The 21,636-nt window shown below is 41.7% G+C and overlaps 1 protein-coding gene across 2 annotated transcripts in view; it reads left to right on the top strand.

Annotated features, from left to right (window-relative positions):
• The first annotated feature begins 3,668 nt into the window (after positions 1–3,668).
• The window catches only part of PTPRE (protein tyrosine phosphatase receptor type E), a 120,105-nt gene continuing 102,137 nt past the window's right edge, over positions 3,669–21,636 (top strand). The window contains exons 1-2 of one of the 2 annotated variants that reach the window (XM_079977147.1): positions 14,529–14,573; positions 15,339–15,376. The gene's annotated coding sequence lies outside the window, so the exon portion shown is untranslated. Of the gene's footprint in view, positions 3,881–14,528; positions 14,574–15,338; positions 15,377–21,636 lie in introns of those variants that run through there. The other variant, XM_079977146.1, reaches the window with a different exon arrangement.

Below are 21,636 nucleotides of genomic sequence, written 5' to 3'. Positions count from 1 at the left end.
TCTGAGGTGAATGCAAGGTTCAGCAATGTTATTCAAATGTTATTCAAACCTAAAGGGGACAAGTCTGTGCATAGAAAAGGCTTGATAAATTGATTGCAGGACAGATGGTACTACGCTGGAGGCTGCACAACTGCAGCATGTAGGTTGGAAAATTGCATCTTTAAATGCCCTCTGCTTCTCCACTCCGTAAACTTTAAACATGGAGAACTAGCAAAATGGGACTTAGAAACTTCTGCATCAGGGTATATATCCTGAGGTCACATGAGGCAACCAAGCTAAACAAGTCACGGTCTAGTGCAGAGTTTGGATGAGAGGCTGCTTGGGGAACTCCATTCATCTTGCTGTGGTGAAAAAAACAGAGTACATATATATCTGTATAAGATAAATGAAATAAAATACAACATTTGGGAACCTGCAAACACTGTGGGGAAGGCCACTAACTGCTGATATGCTAAGAAAGCACAGGAGTGGTCTGAGATGCTTGGTAAGTACTGGGGCTTTACCTGTGGTCAATTTTAATTACAAATTAGGCCTCAGAAGTAGGATATAGCAATCATTCAATATCCTATATCTAAATAGGATAGCCGATCAATTGTTCTCAGTACTTCCCTACCTCTTTAGCAATGTTTGAGCAGGAAAGAATCTACATTTTGCAGAAGCAACCAGATTTCCAGACACCATTTTCTTGGATGCTATAAATATGATGTTTATTTTTAAACCAGCGGATAATAGCCTGTGCATTTAATACACTAATGGATAAAATGTGCTGATTTTTCTTGAACATATTCAGCAGTGTCATTTTAAAATTGCTTAAATAAGAAAAATGCTTTAAATTAAGTAACAATTATTTGCAAATGATTATACCTGTAAGGAATAGGCAGACTCTTGTGTCTAGTCCACAAATGTATGCATTAATTAAAAGCCTTTCCAATACTGTATTCCTTTTACCCACTTGCTGGGGAGTAAATCCTATTGACATCAATGGAACTTGCTTCTGAGTAGACATGTATAGGCTTGCGCTGTTACTGACACACTGTGAATATGGAAGAAAAGTTTTTATTTCATTTTTTATTTGGGTCACAAAGGCAACTCCTGGTTTCTCAACTATTCCTCCTTGTCCAGTAGTAATTGAAGGGTGGAAGTTTGGTTCATGACATACTGCGGGTTGTATCCAACTAAATTATACCCATTAAAATTAATGAGCCTAAGTTAATCATGTCCATTAATTTCAATGGGTCTACTCTGAGTAGGATTAGCATTGGATACAGCACCAAATGCACTATTTTACTTATACTTCATAGTTCAGATTGAGCTTCCTTTTCCAATGTGCCTAAAAAGCACATCCCTTTCCCCCGATATCCTTCTCTATGCAAATGCTTCATACATTTAGTAAAGTTCTGCTGAAGTTTGAGGTGGAGATATATGAGGAAGCAGGACTTTACACAGGATTGCTTTAAACCTTATTTATGGGGTGTACTTCAGGACGAGCCAGATTTGAAAGGGATCATAAATGATTATACAGGATTAAGGCACAAACCTAGAATATATTAAAATAGGCTTCTGAAAGGTTGACTTATACCAAACACTTTTTAAATGGCTGTCCACACACCCAAAGTTCTGGTGTATCACGAGCACAGGGTTATTAGCATCCTTAAACAATTTGAAATGGTAATAGTTGATACTGCACTGGCAGGCTTGAGAGGTGGAGGAGTCAATTCATCTGAACATAAGAGGAATCCTGTTGGATCACGCCAAGGTTCCATCTGGTTCAGCAATCTGTTTCCTCTACTGGCCAACTAGAAGAGTCTGGGAAAGACCACAAGTAGGGTGTCAAGTCAACAGTTCTACCCTATTGCTGTCCTCCAGCACCTAGCATTCAGTGGCGTTTAGCCAGCTGCTAAATTCCATACACCATTTTCACTGGTGAAAGACAGTAGGAATAAGTTGGTAAGGGTGGGGATACCTTGGTGTGGGTGTGTCAATGTGGTCCTCTAGCCCTCTAGAGTGTGTCCTTGAACTATGATAATGCTTCCTGCTTGTCTGAATTAGGCATGTGTGTAGAAACTATCAAAGGTCCATATAGTCAAAGCTATGGTTTTCCCAGTAGTGATGTATGGAAGTGAGAGTGATGTATGGAAGTGAAGGCTGATCGCCAAAGAATTGATGCTTTTGAATTATGGTGCTGGAGGAGATTTTTGAGAGTCCCACGGACTGCAAGAAGATCAAACCTATTCATTCTGAAGGAAATCAGCCCTGAGTGCTCACTGGAAGGACAGATCGTGAAGCTGAGGCTCCAATACTTTGGCCACCTCATGAGAAGAGAAGACTCCCTGGAAAAGACCCTGATGTTGGGAAAGATGGAGGGCACAAGGAGAAGGGGACGACAGAGGATGAGATGGTTGGACAGTGTTCTTGAAGCTACCAGCATGAGTATGACCAAACTGCGGGAGACAGTGGAAGACAGGAGTGCCTGGCGTGCTCTGATCCATGGGGTCACGAAGAGTCGGACACGACTAAACGACTAAACAACAACAACGTAGAAACTAGCCTATTGCGCAAAGGCAATTTTTCATTCATTGATCTACCAACTTTTGCCTCTGGCACAGCCCACTACTGGCATGTGGCCCTTCAAAAGTTGCTTGGAAGGGAATGTGGCTCTTGGGCTGAAAAAGTTCCCCCAGCCCTGGTATAGAGTATGTACAAAACATGGCAAAATATTTGCCCGCAAAATTTATAAGCTTAAACTGTATTACTAGAAGTAGGGCACTTCTGAGCTGTTTACGATCTAGGGACAACCGTACCCTCACATTTTTTGGTTGATCAGCACAGAGTGGGAAATTCACAGCAGAAATTCCACATCTACACTTGTCACATACTATATATTGGCTCCTTATGAATTCCTGCGTGGAGAATTTGGAGCTGTGCAAAGCAAAGCCCAGTGTTACAGGAGATGCAGCAAAACACATAGTTTTAATTGTGGACCTTTGTCCTTAAGCTCCCCATCTTTCTTTACGGTTTCTGCCCCACCCCACTCCTCTCTGGCATTCCTTAGCTGCTAATTCATGCCCTCCATCTTTAGCATGTGGGTTCGCAGTTACAAGTGCATCACTTCCTGCTTTAAGGCAAGTCACACACTGCCAATCCCATTCCAGTCCCAACTTTTTAAAGTGAGGACATCACATGTGAACTCAAAGTCTGCGTACACCATACATTGAATGCACATGATATCTCCCTAATAATCCTGGGAAATGCAGTTTGTTAAGCTTGCTGGGAATTGTAGCTGGGGGGGGGGGGGGGTAAGCGCCAGCTCCCAGAATTCCTGAAGGAAAGTAATGTGCTTTATGGCGGGTACACATGAAGTGGTGACCACAAGCCAAGTGGGACAGAATTCCTTCACTTCATTTCAGCATCTATCCTGCCCAAACTCTTCTTTCCGCGCCACCAATGAAAGTATAGGGGCCGTGTCCTCTTTTGCGCGGGATAAACCACAGCAGCCGCCACTACCCCTTGGTTTTTATTCGAGGTGTGTGTTGGGGGGGGGGATTCCCGCCTCGTGTCTCCAGCGTGACGAAAAGGCCCCCGTTTCCCGCTCCCCTCAGTATCTGCAGCTGCAGTTTTCCTTGTCGGGCAGCAGGCGGCTCCCGCGCTCGGCTGGCGCCGCCTCAGATGCGCGCAGAGCGGCTGGCAGGCAGGCGGGCGGGCGAGGAGAGGGAACGCAGGAAATTTCCTGCTTGGCCGACAGCGGGGTCCCTCCAGCCGAGGCAGGGCGAATGCCAGGGCGTCCCCCGCTCGCCTCCGCCTCAGTCCGCCAGCGACGCTGCGAGGAGGGCATGAGGAGCCGGCGCGCCTGCAGGAGCCGAGCTGGCCGAGTCCCCCGGAGGTAAGACAGCAGGGCACGAGGCCAGCGGCCGGCGGAGCTGCCTTGCTGCTGCTGCTGCTGCTCATTCTCTAGGCATGCCAGTCCCGGCGGCGGGTGTGCTTGCTCGCTTGCTTGCGTGCGTGCGTGCGCGTGGTTTGCCTCAGAGCCACCGGGGCTTTGCACGCAGCAGAGCAGGCGGGCTGCTTCCTCGGTTCCTCCACGCCCAGTCCCGAGCTGCGCCAGGGCATGGAGCGGGCGGGCGGGCAGGCGCCTCCTCTCCGCCGCAGAGGGGCACCGGCTGCCCCCGAGGCTCTCCTGGGCGACAGAGGAGGAGAAGGAGCCGGCTCTTCCCTGGTTGCTGGGGGTGTGAGATGGGGGGGGGGAGAAAAGGAGATGTCTCCTGCCCCACAGTCGCTTTGGCTAGCTGCCGCGGGAGGGGGGGTGTCAGAGGCGGAAACGGCATTTCCCTTTGCATGGAGAGCGCCATGGAGGAGGAGGAGAAGGGGAGGGAGCCCCAGCCGCTCTCGCGCAGGTGGCGGAAAAGTCGTCAGCTGGGCTTGGAACGAAACGCAGGAGAGCCGGTTTCGCGGTGGGGGGGGGGGGGAGGCGAAGAGATTTGGCGAATCAGAACTCCGAGCTCCCCCCCTCCTCGTGCGCCAGGTGTGGCGGGTGGCCGGGAAGGTGTTTGTTTGCCTGGTGTGCTCACTGCAGCCTCCCTCCAAACGTTAAGAAACGTCTCTAACGCGGTCGCACCACATCGCTACACTTCAGTGGCTGTTCTTGCCTGTCGCCGCCGCTGTGGCTGTGAAAAGGGAGAGAGCCCAGTAAATCTGTGTTATATACCCTCTTAAAAGCAGCCCTTGGTGCCAAATGTAGCCGGGACATTGAATAGCACCGAGCATTTTATATAACACCTTGGGGAGTAGTTTTGGGAGAATTTGACGTATGTTTAGTAAAGTCAACTGCACCACAGTCCTGCAAGGTAGACCACTGTTGCTGGTTTGGAATGATGCTGATGTTGAAATGGTGACCGGCCTAAAGCCATTTACAGTACAGCTCATGGCAAGCTTTACCTAGATGCATGCACCACTCTGTTCAGTGGTGTGTGCTTGCTAATAAGTATGTTTGGTATTGCAGTCTTGGTAAGATTTGAATTGGGGGCTTCCTGGCTTAGCCACGGCACTACAGCAGGTTCAAGATGTGGAAAATTTGCAATGGATACCGAGTCTCATGCAATAGGTTTTTGTGATTCTGCATAATATGTATGTATACATTGCTTTGCTTTCAGGGCTACAAACCTAACCAGGAAAAGGCAATTTCTCACCTATCCTATCAGATTTTGGTCATGATGGCATCTGTTGCACTTGGACCACATAGGAAAAAAAGCAATCAAAAATAGTAATCAAATATCTGTAGTAAGGCTTTTGGTGCAACCTTTCCAGCAGTTGGATTTTTTGATTGAAACTAATTAACATAGTTATGCATCTTTTACATAGTAAGAAGCTGTCTTATGCAAATGATGTGGAGCTTAGCTCATGGCAATGGTGGAGTCTGCTATGATGAGCGCCTTTGTGCTTGATATTCTTTGGTTATATTCCCCCCCCCCCCCCGATGGCATTGAGTCAGAAGGTGTTAAAATTGTGTGCAATTTGTTTTCTCGGGCCAGTAACGGTTTGGTTTTTGCCTGAATTTGAGAAACTTGAGGTGTAACCGAGTGCTCGCTGGACCAGAAATTTAGTGCTGCTCGTTCTTCTGTCATCCAGAGAGAGAATTACCGTATTTAGAATGTTTATAGGTTTGCTTTGTTGCAGTTTTCTAGGAATAACATCTGTCCTGCCAACCTTTGTAATAAAGAGACAATTGTGCCGAAGACATTATGGAGATGTTATTACTTTATTTTTTGTTGTGAAATGTTACTGGGTGGATGGATAAATTGCAGTTCACTGAACTTGCAGTGCATCCACATTTACTCTGAAACCACTGTGACTTATTAATGTAAACTTGCTTCCAAATAAGTGTGTTTCTGTTTAACATTCTAGCATACAACACACTTTACGGCAGGAGAAGGAAGACCTTAGGCTTGTAGGAACTAGAACCCCAATATCCATCAACTAGAACGAGGTGCAAAAAGTCATGTAATTCTGAGCCCCAGGAATTTCTGACTCCCATCTCTCAAAGTAGACCTTGCTCTACCTTCTCCCAAGTGCTACTAATTCAGTTTGGAGGCAATCCTCTAAGGATTCAATTGTTTATAATTATTTCCATTTTGCAGATGAGGAACTGACTCTTAAAGCAAGTGTTCTAAAGCCTTGGGTCATATGGTGAGCTAGAAGGAGTATGTGAAACCTATTTCCAGAACCCACACTTCGTTCTCCCTCTATACCATGTAGTAAACTTGCCCCGTGTCCTGACATTACCACCTTGTGGATTTTCCCACCCCTGCTATTGTCAGCTTGTTATGTGGAGCAGGAACAGGAAACACACAATGTGATGTCAGGACAACGGGCAAGTTTACTACATGTCACAGAGTGGGACAGCTTGACTAGGGATAGTTTTCAGAACCATCCATGTGCTTCTCATAATGTGAAGTCCTGCACTGGGGAATTAGTTAGCTCTGACTTCTTCTTTTTGTAAATGACTTCCCAAGTGTTTCCAGGGTCATGACTGTGTGAAGAAAGTGGCATCTGACCAAATCAATCTACAAATATAGCCACAACTTCCCAGTAGTGATCTGTGTGATTGCTTTGACGTGCCTGTTAGCCACAGTGCTCGTATGAATTGCTTCTGCAAATCTGTGGCTGTGTCAGGTCAGACATTACTCCCCCCACCCCGCCTTGTATCCCTAGGGCCACTTAAATATCTCTGTCTACAATCTGAACCACCTCTAGTCTTCAGTAATGTGTGATGGTGGCAGCTGCAGTTGAAGTTAACAAGATTTTCTCCTGATTTATGAGAATTGTGTGTTTGTAATCTCAGCCCAGATAGGACAGTCCAGTCCAAAGTAGAACCTTAGTAGCTGGTTTTGATAGACACCTTGTCATGCATGGTATGAATTTCAATTTGAGAGTGGGATAGGTAAAGAATGTATAATTTTATACCAGCATATTACCTTTTCATCTCTAAAATGTGGTGCCTAATCAATGAATTGTTTATAGAACTATATTTGTTTTTTAAACTTGAGATATGGAGCAGAGTTAAGATTATTGTGATGGCTACTGAAGACAGAAATGGTTTGGTTTTTTTACATTTCATTATTTTCTGGTGTTTAAATTGCCTTAACTCTGCACTGATTCCCCTCCCTCTCTATTGACACGTAGAGATGTCAACGTGACAAATTAATTTAATTAAGGCTAATGTTACCCTTGCTGAGTAAATCTAGTTCATGTATATTTGTTTTTGTGGACAGTGATATTGTCTAGTTACTTTTTCTCTATGGGTCTGTTGTAGAAGGGCAAAATCGAGTGCACCAGATAGCATGTTTGCACAGATTTGCCCAGGATTTTATTTTCATGGGAGCTAATATGTAGCAGCACAATGGCTCTTCTAACTTAAATAAGAGTTCTAAACTAAAAGGGGGATAGAAATAGCACTGAAGGCCAGAGCTGCAAAGTTTACTTCTCTTAGTTCTCTTAGCTAAAGTGCTACTGAAACTGTGTGTGGACCCAGGATCAGGTGTTGAACTCGAGAGTCTATGCCCTAGGTGATTTCAGATCTTTATTTGTGAAACAGGGTCACAGGCATAGACCAAGCCTTAGGTTTAAAGTCCAGTGGTGAGTTTAAAGATGCTCCTGGGGTTTAGTAGAGAGGCGAGAGTAGAGAGGATCTTGTCAGGGGTGCTGAGGGAGGATGGAACAATGGTATTGCCTAGTTTACTCCTGACAAGTGTGTATAGGAATGGCAACATCAATATTGCTATTTGGAGGCAAGGTATATTGACTTGAATTAAGAACCATTTAAATACTGCATGTCCAGGTTACAGATGTGAAATTTGTGTGCTAGTGTTGAAGTCAGGAGAACTAAGCTGCTAGAAATAAGCAGTGATTGTGAAGAAAGTTTTTTGCAGATACAGTAGATACATTCATAGCACATACCCCGCCCCCACAAAGAAGCCCAAGAACTATAGTTTTATATGGGTATTGGGAATTATAGCGCTGTGAGGGGTAAACTACGGATCCCAGGATTCTCTTAAGGTTTAGGAAATGCACTTCTGATGTGCTTTAAAGGTATGAAATGCACACAACCTATCTTTGGCATCATTATACATCTCAGAGACTGCAATTAGGTGATCCTTACATCATGCAGGGCTTATTGCAGATAAGAGATCAAAAATCCCCGTGTCATTTTATGTGGCTCTTAGTGATACTGCTATAATGGCTAGGCCCCATTTTCAATTCTCAGGACTTAGAACATCTGTTCATTTTGAATGAATGAAGCACATCAAATGAAAGAGGAAGCTCATGTTGTATTAGGACAAAACTGAATGTTTGCCTTGACCTTTATGTATTCCATACAATGGCTTTTGTTGTTAAAAAATAGTGGGAAGAATTCAACATTATGATGTTTCTGTTTGCCTAATGGAATTATCTCCTGTCTCCTCCCACATGTTGTTCTGGGTCCCTCCCCCAGCCCTCCAGAGTTAATAATTGGGATGTGTGGCGTTGAAGGAGAGGGGAAAGCCCTGTTGCAATAGCAATTGTCCTTGGATGGGGTTCCATGAGTAGTGAGACCAGTTAGCTGAATTTGTGCCAGTTGCTTGGTTCCTAATAGTCTTCTGCGAAAGGAATGGAATTCATGTTAATATGCAGGGCTTTCCCTGTTCTGCAGACCCTTCATCCTTTGAAAATCTCTTGGGGAATGGAGGGACTTTTGGAAGTGGTGATGGATATAGTCCAATGGGTTACATGATTATGAGCAGCTGTAGTCCTGTCTTCTAAAAACGTATTTATCTTAATTGACTAAAACAGCAGTATTAATTGAATTAATTGATTCATCATTTCTGAAACCTGTTTCTTTTTGGAGCAGGCATTTGAGTATACGTACACATTGATCAAGTGAGGAAGGGCATATTTTTGTTTTGCCAGCAAAGAACCCAAGAGTTATACATAGAATCATAGAATTGTAGAGTTGGAAGTGATCCTTAGGACCATCTGGTCCAACCCCCTGCAATGCAAGAATCTCAGCTAAAGCATCCCTGACAGATGGTCATCCATTCTTTGCTTAAAAACCTCCAGGAGAGTCTGCACCTTCCAAGGGAGTCCATTCCACTACCTGTTCAGTTCATTAAAGCCCTTTACAGGTGTTCAAACAGGGTACAATGGGTATGTGGAGAGAAACATTATAGTGGCAGGGTATACTCTTGACCAATGTGTGTTTTAAACAAATAACTGAAGGGAGTCTTCATGTGCGTACTAGTTAATGTATAGAGATGTCTCCATGTAATTGCTAGCCAATTGGTTAGAATCCTCAGATAGCAGCAGCAGAGGAAAGGATTAATTTTCCTCCACCTATCTTCTGTGATCCAAATGGTATTTGTTCTTTAAAAACATAAATGCAAAGACAAATTTAATGTCCCATCTACTTGAGTGCAAATAGGTGTTGCTCAAAGGAATATACTTGGGGGGGGGGGGGAATTGCTACCCATTGTGCATAAGTATTTTATGTAGGTCTCTTCAATTACTTGCCCACGCGGGTTACATATTGACATAAGATGGTTTGCTTACTTACAGATTCTTGTACTGAGTGTAAAATATGGCCTGTGGGGAATATGGCGATTGCATCCGCTTGTTTCTTGTTGTTCTAGCATACAAAGGACCTTTTGAGTAGAAATTGTAGCTAAATGTGAAAGATTTCATTTTGTGGTGAGCGTGGCATTGTTCTTTGGTCACAATTCTGTTATTGATTTTTAAAAATATATTTATTTATTTTGCAGCCTAGGCTGAAATTGGTTGTCCTTTTAGTCTAAAGCCTCAGAAAAGAATATGCTATTCAAAGCATTTCATTTTACATTCCGTTTGCAATAGGAGTATTATTGCTAAGCTACTTTTAGTGTGGTAATTGCTGTTTTGTCTGAATAACACGTATTATTTAAACTGATATTTCTCTGGGTCAGGCTTCATATACTAACTAGACCCTGGAGTGATGAGTTTGATTGCTACTTATTCACTATGTAAATTATCTGATTTTAAAATAAATATTATTTGCTGTAACATCTTATCACTTCTATAATGTGTTCTGCACAGGAAACAACATGAAACAGATTTAAATGTTATGGTGATTTTATTCCTAGAATTTAACGTTATAGGCTGAACATTAAGATAAGCTTTTGAATGGTAAGAGCAGTTCAGTAGTAGAGTCAATTACCCAGGGGAGGAAATCAATCTCTTGCTGAAGGTCTTCATGCAGATGCTAGGCAGTCTGATATTGGGATGATTTAGCTCAGGATTTCCTGTGTTTGATTGATCTACAAGTCCCCTTCCAACTCTATTATATGAATGACAGGGTTTGGGGGTCAAAAACCCTACGACGTTTGCAGTTTACTGATAAAGTTTGCCAGTAAACAACAGTATCAGCAAAATTTTAACACTGCCAACTTATTCATACTAAAAATAAATAAATAAATCCTGTTAGCATCTACTGCTGTGCTAAAATGCAAATTAAAGGAAGACAAGCAATCAGTATTTTTTAATATTTAAAGAGTGTATTTCTAAAAACCCCAATTCCTTTCCCTGTTGAATCTTTCTGTCTTTCCTTGTTTGACTCAGCAATATTAGGCTGTGTTGTAGATGCACTAAAGGGTTGCTGTCTGTTAAGGCTTTAGTACACCTGGTTGATTCTTGACTCTGAAGATAGACTTTTCTGCAGCTAGTATTCTTTAAAAAGGCCTTCTTTGTGGTACCACCTCATTTATGGAACCCCCTTCCCTACAACAGGCCCTGATTATTAGTTACAGTCCTTATTTTCTGATACTTGTTTGTAGTAAAATATTTCCCCTGTTTTTGCATTTGGGGGATGTGGTAAAACGTTGCTAGTGTGATTTGCTAGCATTATCACGCTTCAGGTTCAGATAATTCCCCAGTGTCTTATCTAGAAGTTAAAAGATCTAAGGTTGTGGTTGGATGCATGAACATCACAACGGCAATTCTATATATGAACTTACCTGGGAATAAACCCCATCGAACTAAATACCACTTACTTCTGAGTAAACATGCATAAGATTATGCAAAAGGGCACTCTGTAGTTCATAGCCTACCATTTTGCACACTGTAGCAGATATGTTGTTTTGAACTCTTCACAACATATTGTTATGACTATTTTGTTTTTCTACATGCATGTGTAGGTTTTTGTTCATTTGGAAAATCACTTTATTGGTGTTTGGTGGAGGGCAGGGCTAATGCAATACAGACAGCAGACAAGAGCCTGAAATAGTGTGTAATAGTGGAGGAGTTCGGATTCACAGGCATGGCAACCTTCACTATTCTTGGGGCTTCTCCATACTCACTATACTGTTGTCTCTGATAAGTCAAGATTGGGTATATTTCTTTTGGACCCAACTGTGCGCAATATTTCTAGGTGGCGATTGTGGCCAGATGAAATTAACATTAAGATTGTATTTATTTAAAAATACCAAATGTCACCACATACTAGTAATTATCAGAATGTTACAAGTTTTCTTTTCACTTCTAAGGAAAACAGAAATTGGGTTATTGCGTCTGATGTTTTATTTAACTCTCTGTGCAGCGTTTCTATGTTCATCCACCTTAGGAGGAATCCTCATGTGACTGTACCGTCCTTCTCACACTCTGTGATGCCATAAAAATATTACATTGACCTGACACAGATACTGAACATCCGTACGTCCTACAGAAAGCAGGAAGAGGACAGCATCTCTGAAAAATTAGACCATGTATCCTGAGAATTCAACATCTAGATGAAATACAGTCTTTATTGATTTTCTTAACAAATGATGTTTCTCTTATGTTCTAAGAGGAATGCATTTCAGACTTTAAAGAGAGTGGAAACATTAACTTTCCTTTGTAACTATGAATGGTATTGTTTATTGCACTATAAAAAGCTGTATTTTTACGAAGTTCAGATATGCTGATGTATGGGTTCCTTTTTAAGGAGGTAATTCTTTTAAGTTAGAATTATCTAGGAATTAATCATGTTTTCTGACACTATTATGCTGTTCAAGTAGATATAGCTCATGTTTTTCAATTTTTCAATTATTGGAAGTTAGCACTGACCAACATAAAATAAATGATTACTTATATTTTACCTTTACTGTTAATTATACAGTATTATTATGCTCTGATAAAATCAATGATTTAGTACAGGATAGATATAGAAAGGTCATTGAACCAAAAAAAAAAAATATCACTGGAGCAAGTATATTGATATATCTCCCAGGACCAGTATGAGGGGCAGACCATGATGGTGTTTTCACTTGGTGATATATCGCTAGTGAAACCGCCACTGCTCAGTGAGGGATAAACAAGCTGCAGCTGGCTGCTGTAGGCAGAGGGGCTCAGAGCCGTGGCAGTTTCACCAGTGATATATGTCACAGGGGTTCCTCCATCTTGGGGAGTGGAGGGCTAGCTTAGCTGGGGGGCGTTGAGCAGCAGATGGGGGCTAGCTGCATTGTCCCTGACCTGCAAGGCGCTGGGGTGAAAGCACCTCAGCTCCCCCATGGTGAGAGCTGAAGCAGTTTCACCTGAGGCCTCGCAGGCTGGGGCCAATGCCTCTCTTTTCAATATCACATTATATTGCCAAACCACAAAGTTTTGCTGGTGATATACCACGGTGTTGAAAACCTAATATTGCCCAGCCCTAAGCAAGAATAGCCATCGATCAAAACTGAAGGGAGGGGAAAAGGAACTCTATTTAATTTTTTAAAATTTTAATATGTATGCATGTTGTCATGCTAAACTTTTTAAGGACTTGTAATTGCAGAACAGGTTAATAGGAAATTGAGTGCTTTCATAATGTAAATACAGTGGTACCTCGGGTTAAGAACTACTGGTGTGGAGGCTGGCTGACATGCTCTAGCAGTAATAACAAACTGTATTTGGGGCGTGAATAAAGTAAATAAGGTGAGAAATTTTTCCACCCTAAAGGCAAACAGAGGTAGTTCATGCTTCCTGTGTGCACTCTATTGATTTAAAAAAAAAACAAACCCAGCCATATTTGATAAAAATGGTCAAGCATGAAGATGCATGAAAAGATATTAACAGATGTTTCATAAATAACAAACCTTGGTTTGATTTTAAGCAGGTAGCATTGCAAAAGTAATTAGCAATGCCTCCTATTTAAATATTATTTGCCAGATGTTTCCCACATAATATTGCTCAAGTTTATCCAGAAAATTTTAGGTTTGCATAAAATTGTATAAACAAGTGCTGGGATATTCAGAGCATTTTCTGTACTTGGAATCCTGAATACTTTTTTTTTTAATAAGATATTTATTGAAGTTTTCAAAAATAGTACATTATAAAACAAAAATAAAAAAATAAAAAAATAAAAAATAAAAAAATAAAAACAACTAAAAACACATAGAGTTTCCATTTACTTATTTTCTTTTAACTTATTTTCCAGACCTCCTCGTACCTCCCTTTCTTTTATTCCAATTCAAATTGTTTGTTCAACAAATCCTCACCATTAATTTTTTTTTACTTATTTCAAAACCTTATTTTCCATATCTCTTAAGCATTACAGCTGGAAACCACTTAATTTCTGTCCAACATCATTCTAACATTCATTCCTGAATACTTTTTCCTGGGGAAAAAAAACTTGCTTATGTTTGTTTCTATGGACTTGAGGATTCATTGAGTCCCCAGCTTTTATATTAATCTTCAGTTGTATATCGAGTTTTATGCTCGTCCTGCTCATTATCTACAGCATAATCCTATTCCCTGTTGTGTAGGGTTTTGCAGTGGTTTAATGGTATGGTGTAATCCTATCTGTGTCGTGTCTACTCAGAATAAGTGGTGTCTTTTATGACATTTCTGGGGCACTTCCGGGTTCAGCGCTGTGCATATGTGTGCAATTATATAACTATCGGTCACACCTAAAAAGGGTTGCTGGTACAATGAAACCAGAGCTCTTGTCTTCCACTGTTACATTGTTATTGGGGTGGTTGTACTTATTTATTTGGTTCTGTTGCAAATTCCTGAAACAATGGCTCTTAAGTGTGCTAGGCAATAACTTCTCCTTTTTGAGGTGGCAGAGGGAGTGACAAGAAATCTAGTGTTTCTGTGTGTCAATACTTTGAGTAAACAAGCTTGTCCGTGAAGCAAAATTGTATAAAGAAACACCTGAAGAATGTTCTAGTTGCAGCAGCAGATGTGGATAACAACCTGGGGTTCAACAAGACAGTGATGGTGTGGCTCCGTAGGAAAGTTAATCCGGGTTTATGAGCACCCTACTCGGGATGAAGTTGCAGTCCACTAGTAGAATCAGAAACTGCCTCCTCAGAATGGTTCAGTTGCGCCCCCTTATTATTTTGCATGACATGTCACACACACACACACACACACACACACACACACACACACAATGTTTTGTCAGGCTTTTGGTTGTTTTCCCCCTGAACATTCTGTTTTTGTTTTAATGAGCTGGATCCTTTGTTTAATATTGCTATGTTTTTGCTCTCTGCTCTCAGACTTAACTGCATTTTAATCATAAGCCACCTTAGGGAGCCCTTGCCTGGGCTAAAAAGGTGAGTGTAAATTATTTTAGAAAAAACATTTTAAAAATCTTGTTGAATGGCCCACTTCGCCTCCACTATAGCTAAGGCTCTTAGTCCGTTGTGTTCTAGCTAGCTGTGTTGCTCTACAGCAACCTTCGCGAACATAGGGCCTTCCAAATGCTTTGAGCTACAACTCCCATCCTCCCCTACCAGCACATCTGGAGGGCACCGTGTTGGCACAGGCAGCACTACAGCTTATGTATCCTAGTGCTAGGCTCTAGCACAATCGACAGTCCCACCCTAATGACAGAACATAGAGTCACCATTTCATGCTATTGCATAAATGTGTCCTAGAAAGCAAAGCCTGACATAGCTCTGGAAAACCTCACTAAGCACAGATCTCATTCCAGTTTTGCATTAAATATATGGGATGATGGAATAGGGTAATGCCAGCTGCATGTGCTAGTGGACTCCCGCCCCCACCCCCAGCTCATAAAGTTGACTTCAGTATTAAATGAGAAAGCAAAACAGCATCAGCACTATCCAGTTGAATGCATGCTGTAAAGAAAATGAAATGGCTTAAGTTGGAATGAGTTGTCATGGAAATATTGGAGGCAGAACTTCAGTCAGACAGCGAAATATGATATATTGCTTGCAAATGAGTAAAATCATTGCAGTTATTATCCATGCAGTGAAGAGTTGGTTTTATAACTACTGAGCAATATTATATATACATAAAAATTATCCCTTCCATTTCTTTTCTTTAATAAAGACTCATTTTGTCATACTTGACAGATGGCCATCCAACCTCTGCTTGAAAATCTCCAAGGAAGGCGAGTCCACCATCTCTAGTTGGAGTCTGTTCCACTGTTAAACAGCTCTTACTGTCAGAAAGTTAACCCTGATGTTTATTTGGAATCTACTTTATGAAGCCATTGGTTTGGGCCCTAGTCTCCAGAGCAGGATCCATCTTCCACATGACAGCCCTTTAGATATTTGAAAATGGCTATCATATCTCTTCTCAGTCTCCCCTTTTCCAGGCTAAACATACCCAATTACCTCAACCATTCCCCATAAGCCTTGGTTTCCAGACCCTTTATCATCTTGGTCACCCACCTTTTCACACTTCCCAGCTTATCAACATCCTCCTTAAATTGTGATGTCCAGAACTGGATACAGTACTCCAGATGTGGTCTGACCAAGGCAGAATAGAGCCTTTCCTTGATCAGAACACAGTACTTCTGTTAATGCAGCCTAGAATAGCATTAGCAATTTTTGTTTGCTGCTGCATCACACTTGTTGACTTGGAGCAATTGCAGGAAGAAACTTAGTATTTCAGTTAAGCAAGCAACCCAAACTGAGGGCTAGAAGAAAAGAGGCATTAATTTATTTGAAAATATATCAGGTTGAGTTGTAAATCCTAGGTAAAAGTGGTTGTAATTTAAATTCTGATGAAATTAAGCTTCCTTAGCATGAATGACATCTCTATTATGACGTAACATCTTCCTAAGGTTTATGTTTCTAATGACCCTGCAATTATCTATAGATGCATAATTAGTTCAAGTATTAGATAATTAATTTTCAGAAGGTATCTTAACTAATTTCACACATTGATACCAAGGGCATTTGGAAGACAGTCCTTCGGTTTAAAATTCCCCTGATGATTTGCCACCTGTCACTTCAATCCTTTCAGTTTACCACTCCTTTCCATCTCTCACTATTTTAAATCTTGTTAAACCTGCAAGTCTGATGTATGAAATCATTCTATAACATTCCATTAGTTGAACTGTAAATACAAAGACCCAAGACTGAAAGATGATTTTAGCCATGAGTGTTGATATTAACGTCTTAACCCTTAAATGTCGTAAGAGTTGCTAACTTTTAAGAATGAAGCGTTCTTGCAACAGAGAGGTGTAAGATGCAAGTCCCATAAGTATTACTCAGCGTTGAAACCAAGCAATATTGCAAAGCCTTTTAAGATACTAATTTAGTTGTGGTAGAAGCACAGCTTTTGCATTTTTATAGCACAGTTGTACCTGCAGTAGAATAAAGGCCACAATGAGACCTAAGGTTAGCTGGTGTAATTGCAAGGTCACATTCCTCCAAATCTTTTTTTTATTTATGGCCACTTTAAACTGGTTGTCATAGTGGTGTATGCAAGTTTGAGGGGCTTTTCCGTATTGTAGAATAAATAGCAGTTTTAGAGGCCTTGGCATGAGTGGAATTGTTAACTCTCCTCTCATGTGCACACTCATGTTAACAGCAGGGGTACCAACTTGAATAAAATATTGTGGGAGCCCAGGCAAGCCCTGCCCTGCATAATCGATCACATGACACAGTGCGCGCACACACCATTTGAATGGGAATGCCCATAACCCCTTCAAATATTTTATTGTGGGGGCTCATAGGAATTGGCTCCTATGGTTAACAGTCTTCAGTGAAGCAGGATGCTGAGCTCATTCTGGGCCAACACAGCTCCTACATGCCACTATAGCCACTACTTGGTCTTGCTTTCTGGTGGCTCCTTTCCTCATTCTGTTGAAAAGGCATGCTCAGATGGCTTGAAAGAAAAGACTCTTAGGCTGAATGATATCCAAGAGATGAACGTGGCCCAGAAACGTGGCTTGATTTCCTAATGCTCCAGGCCAAAGCCTGAGTTCCAGTAACTGTGTGGCAGGCTTTTCCCTCTCAATAGTTCTGAGACATTGACTGAAATAAGACATTAAGGAGAGTGGTATACTTGCACCTACTGCCTATATTCCATATGCACATTTCACCTCTGTGTAGGAAGCGAGCTTATGCTAAACTAATTCCAAACAGGACTATACACAGATAACTACCACAAGGGGACCTAAAAGCCACCTCTTTACAAGAGATAAAAAGTATCGCTGATTACATTTTCATTGACTTGGGATTCTTATGCTTGTTTGATAATCTGGTTGAAGTTTACCTTGGCTGTTTAGCGGGTTCCCACTTTGGGGCCTAGGCTAAGTCAGGGTCCTGTCATCTTGCTGCCATGGGCATTGTTAATTTGCAGTGAGAGTTAAAAAACCATGGAAAGGTTTAGAATATCACATATGTGTTAGAGAATAATTCAGTAAGTGTTTGACCTTTATGGATACCCTAAACGGCATGCCTTCCATTTTTAACATTTACCCCTTTGTTTGACTGATAACACGCCAGAATAGAGAGCAGCATATTTTCCTACAGTGCTGTTTTTGTTTTATAAATGAATACAGCTGTGTTATTTTGTGTGGAGGAAGTATTCATGTTGAGTTCACAGAACTTTCTCAGAAGACAGTCGGGGGGGGGGAGAGAATAGATGGTTATATTTCAGCTGTTGACATGGAAGTAGTCTTATTTGGGCTTTGAAACTTGTCCTGATTTTCAAAGGCACTTGTATATTGAGAGAGGTCCATATGTCCATATCATTGAATGATTGAAGTATACTATTGTACAACATTATATATTTTTAATGGGCACTCTGTAGACATACTTTTTAAAATAAAAAAGTGAAACAAAAGGTACATGTAAATGCAACAAAGTGGATCTTTACAAGAGAGAAAAAGTATCGCTGATTACATTTTCATTGACTTGGGATTCTTATGCTTGTTTGATAATCTGGTTGAAGTTTACCTTTACAAGATCTCTCTTGTAAAGAGGTGGCTTTTAGGTCCCCTTGTGGTAGTTATCTGTGTATAGTCCTGTTTGGAATTAGTTTAGCATAAGCTTGCTTCCTACACAGAGGTGAAATGTGCATAAGGAATATAGGTTATTATATTATTGCATATTAAAATAATTTTTAGTGGGGACATAGGTTTCCGGGCAGGAGTTGATCACGATGAGGGTGTGCCAAGGATGCCTCCCCTTTCAGCACGTTTCTCCTTTTTGTTCTGCGTTCGAGTGTCTTCAAGGCCCATGACACCTTTGGTAAAGGCTGTTCTCCAATTGGAGCACTTGCAGGCCAGTGCTTCCCAGTTGTCGGTGTTTATACTACATTTTTAAAGATTTGCCTTGAGAGAGTCTTTAAACCTCTTTTGTTGACCACCAGCATTACACTTTCCATTTTTAAGTTCGGAATAGAGTAGTTGCTTTGGAAGACGATAATTAGGTGTCCGCACAACATGACCAGTCCAACAAAATTGATGTTGAAGAATCATTGCTTCGAGACTGGTGATCTTTGCTTCTTCCAGTACACTGGCATTAGTTCGCCTGCCTTCCCAAGTGATGTATAATTTTTTTTGGAATCACTGTTGATGGAATCTTTTGCGAAGTTGGAGATGGCGTTTATAAGTTGTCCATGTTTTATAAGTATATAGTAAGGTTGGTAGTATAATAGCTTTTTAAACAAGCATTTTGGTTTCCCTGTGAATGTCCCAGTCCTCAAACACTATGCACTTCAATCAGGAGAAAGCTGCACTCACAGAACTCAGGCGATGCTGGATTTCGGCATCAATGTTGGCCCTTGTGGAAAGATAACTGCCCAGGTAGGAAAAGTGATCGACACTTTCCAACATTATACCATTGAGTTGCATTTGTAGTGCTACCGAGGGGTTGTTTTGTGCTTGTTGGTGCAGCACTTTGGTTTTTTGGGTGTTGAGCAACAGGCCAAGCTTTTTGTAAGCTTCTGCGAAGATATTTAGGATGATTTGGAGGTAATCTTCTGAGTGTGCACATACTACATTGTCATCAGCATACTGAAGCTCTATGACAGAAGTTACGGAAACCTTACTCTTTGCTTTCAGCCTGCCCAAAGAACTTTCCCTCTGTTCAATATATGATTTCTACTCCAGTGGTGAGTTTCCCTTCGACAAAGTGTAGAAGGGAATAGATTCAATAGATGTAAAGGGGGTACTGTTTCAATCTCCCTTCTTCTCTAGATCTACTCCAGAGCCATAGGGTATAATGTCCCATGACTCTGTTACCATGGATGCTTGGTTGCTCAAAGCCATCAGAACAGACTGAACCGATGATACAGTGGTGCCTCGCAAGACGAAAAGAATCCGTTCCGTGAGTCTCTTCGTCTAGCGGTTTTTTCATCTTGCGAAGCAAGCCCATTGACGGCTTAGCGGATTAGCGCTATTAGCGGTTTAGCGGCTTTTAGCGGCTTATCAGCTTAGCGGATAAGCGGATAAGCGGCTTAGAAAAAGGGGGGGAAAGGAACAAAAACCCGCAGGAACTCGCAAGACATTTTCGTCTTGCGAAGCAAGCCCATAGGAAATTCGTTTTGCGAAGCACCTCCAAAACGGAAAACCCTTTTGTCTAGCGGGTTTTTCGTCTTGCGAGGCATTCGTCTTGCGGAGCACCACTGTATCTGTGTATTAGTTGATTATTGCTGCCATGACTGAAGTGCCACTGTGCTTCTGCTTGCTTTGCGGTTCTTGCTCTAGCAGAACACAATGCACTTTTTGGGTTGCCTTCAGTTGGTACAGGCTAGGCTGTTGTTGCTTTGAGCCGGGCAGGATGTAGTAATGTTTCTTAGTTCTTCCCTTTCTCCAGTTCCAGAGCATCTAGTCTTTATAAAAGGCTTTGCAAGATGCCCAGGGATCTACCTTCCTGATCATGTTTTCTCTTTGATTTATCAGAGGGGATATATCAGAGGGGCTTGAAACAGCTTCTGCATGTGTGGCCTGGTTCCTGCTTGCCCACCATGCTCTGATTCATAGAATCGGAAGGGACCCTGAGAATTATCTAATCCAACTCCTTGCAGTGTTGTAATATTAAGCTGTCCCATGCAGAATTCGAACCTACAACCTTGGCATTATCAGCACCATACTGTAACCAACTCAGCTAACCTGTATAGTTTCACTGCCTCTCAATAATTCCCCAGAAAAGCAGTATTCCTAAAGTTTGTCCCATTCACCTTGGGGCCAGGTTCACTGTGAGAGAAACTGCAGGCTGGATTACAACCCCAGATACTGAAATTCTGGTTCAAGCACTGGAATCCCTGACACCATTTCTACTCCTGACAGAAATGTTGTGAGGTTTTTTTTCCAGTACTTTGGGCTCAGCTGCTTAATTGGCTAGGCTGGCAGCAGTAGGGAACCCAAAGTAATCAAAACCCAAAAGATCTGCTACGAAGTTGAGTCAAAACAGACTACAGGCGATTGTAGATTGCAAGCATCTGGGATATGTTCCTTCCAAACTTGCCAGTACGCTAAGAAAACCTTTTAAACTGTACTTAAATAGTAGACACCACTCTCTTCTCTTTGCCATTCATTGCCTGTTTCATACTTCCAAATGTCAAATTAAAACATCTGCTTCCTTCCTGGTCCTGCCTCTCTTCTCTGTTGTTTTTGTTGTTGTTGTTTATACCCCACCCATCTGGCTGGGTTTCCCCAGCCACTCTGGGCAGCTCCCAACAGAATATTAAACAGAATAAAACATCAAACAGTAAAAACTTCCCTAAACAGGGCTGCCTTCAGATGTCTTCTAAAAGTCAGATAGTTGTTTATTTCCTGGACATCTGATGGGAGGGAGTTCCACAGGCTGGGTGCAGCCACCGAGAAGGCCCTCTGCCTGGTTCCCTTTAACCTCACTTCTCGCAGTGAGGGAGCTGCCAGAAGCACCCTTGGTGCTGGACCTCAGTGTCCGGGCTGAACGATGGGGGTGGAGATGCTCCTTCAGGCAGTTGCAACTATTTCCCTTTGAAGGCATGGTTCTAAGCCTCTGAATCTCTTGCTTAATGCAATGCATTTACAATTATTTTCCACAACAAAATGTGTTTGGCCCATGGAGATAAATATATTGCGATATTGCAACACTTATGTTGTACACCTTAATGGTAAATTGCTCAGCTCTGCATTTAATTATTTAATTAAACATTATACATGGTTGATATCCTGAATAAAAGGCTTAGTTTACATTTTTTTTCTTTTTTTAAACTCAGCTACCTTCAAGTCCTATGAAAGGGCTTGAAACAAACTTAAGTACCACTTATCTCAATGGGCCTGTGCTAAGCAAGTTTGGATCCAACCCTTAATTCTCAGAAGTGGGAGTAAAACTTTCATGAAACAGACATGAAATATTCATTTAAAATCATTCTTTTGGTTGAGAAATAAACTAGAAATTTCCTTGATTCACTTATTTGTTT

Source organism: Podarcis cretensis (assembly GCF_951804945.1).
Source record: "Podarcis cretensis genome assembly, chromosome: 5".
NCBI classification, from domain to species: Eukaryota; Metazoa; Chordata; class Lepidosauria; order Squamata; family Lacertidae; genus Podarcis; species Podarcis cretensis.
This window is presented reverse-complemented; position numbering and strand designations above follow the sequence as displayed.